Source organism: Sinocyclocheilus anshuiensis, unplaced genomic scaffold, assembly GCF_001515605.1.
Source record: "Sinocyclocheilus anshuiensis isolate Anshui unplaced genomic scaffold, SAMN03320099.WGS_v1.1 scaffold2139, whole genome shotgun sequence".
Taxonomy (NCBI): Eukaryota; Metazoa; Chordata; class Actinopteri; order Cypriniformes; family Cyprinidae; genus Sinocyclocheilus; species Sinocyclocheilus anshuiensis.
Window position 1 is genome coordinate 68,922 of NW_015536574.1, and position 1,645 is coordinate 70,566.

At 43.6% G+C, this 1,645-nt stretch overlaps 1 non-coding gene across 1 annotated transcript; it reads left to right on the top strand.

Moving 5' to 3' along the window:
* Window positions 1-536: 536 nt before the first annotated feature.
* trnag-ucc (transfer RNA glycine (anticodon UCC)) lies at window positions 537-608 on the top strand. The gene has a single exon. It is a non-coding gene; the product is annotated as a tRNA-Gly (tRNA).
* The last annotated feature ends 1,037 nt before the right edge of the window (window positions 609-1,645 follow it).

Genomic DNA, 1,645 nt, shown 5'->3' on the forward strand with positions numbered 1-1,645 from the left:
TACTCCTCCCGTTTGGAGTGAGGGGGTGACGAAATGCAAGTGGGCAGGTGTCGGCATGCTAGATTACCCTTGGCGAGCATAGTGGTTTACCACAGGGCGCACACAGGCCCAAGGGCGTGGAGACACAGCTCGAGTTTCTCTTCATTATTGAATAAATCTTTCGCCTTTTACGAAAGATTTCCGTGGAGGGGAACTTTTTGCGAGTGACCTGTATTTTTATAGGCTCTGATCACAGCAGAGCTTCACTCGAATGTCAAGAACAGAGTGAATTTGGCCGTCTGCCAACACGCGGTGGGAGAATGCGCAACTGGTCACCTTCTGTTTTTGCAGCCTTTGCGGTTCCTGCCTCACCGCGTCAGATTTATTTAGCCAGCACGGAAAGACAGCGCTTTTTTGTACGTGACGGGATCCAAACCCTGGACTTGCTCTTGTTAGTGCCGTTCCCAAACAAAGATCGCATCAGCTCCTCTAGCCCTATCAGCGCCTCATGTGCTTTGAGCGTTCTTACTGACCGCGCAAGCTGACGTCATCCACCTGCGTTGGTGGTATAGTGGTGAGCATAGCTGCCTTCCAAGCAGTTGACCCGGGTTTGATTCCCGGCCAACGCATTTCCTTTGGTTTGGGCTGAAGTCAAAGCAGAGCTCCTTCTGTAACCTCTGGCTGCACCAAAACCTTTTGGATGTGTCATTCGGCAGCAGAAAAACATTAGATCTCCCCATCGGGGAATCGGACCCCGGTCTTCTGCGTGACAGGCGGAGATACTGTCCAATTTACTAACAAGGAGTTGTGCATGTATGAGATTGCCCCCAGCCACTGCACTGACATTATAACCGTTTCTGATTGAACTAAACCCAAAACTAGTCATACAACTTATTTGCAAAAGGTAAGCTACTGCAATAACATAATCCATTTAACAAAGCGTAAAACAAATCAGAGACTCTCATTGAATGCAAAATATCATATTTATATTTAGTAAAAAATCAAGTAAGCATAGCGACATTATTCTCACCAAATCAAAACACACAAAGAGAACCAAAATGTAAATAGAATTGAAGACAGATCATGAATGTCCATGAATGATGAATTAGCTGCAATGGAGTGAATAAAGTCTTATCTGAATTCCAAGTTCTCACAATGTCCAGTGTATCCTCCATCCAAATCCTCTAGCCAGTTTGATATCTTAATCCCTTTTCATGCTGTACTCAAGCCTCAAAGGTCATGGAACAGCTGTACAAAGGTGATATTTGCCTGATGAATTGAAGAGAAGACTGTATGGTCAGAGACCATAATCCTCCAGGTAACACACAAAAAGTCCTTCTACAAAAATCAAAGAAGCCATAATAAACAAACAGTCCAACTATTATAATTCAAACACTTCCAAAACCAAAAGAGAAAATAAGTTAAACACATTTCATACTCAATATAACATCACTTACTTTCAGTTGAGCATTAAAACACAGGTTTCCCAACAAGGACTCAAGAAGCATATGGCAAGGCCATGATTTAGCTTTTGCATGCCACATCCTCTCCTTCTACCATATGACTTGACTTATACAAAAAAACATGTTGCCCTCTACTGCCCCCAGTGGTGAGGAAGATAACAAGTCCTATAACAGGCTTGTGACTGTTATATATCACCCCCCTC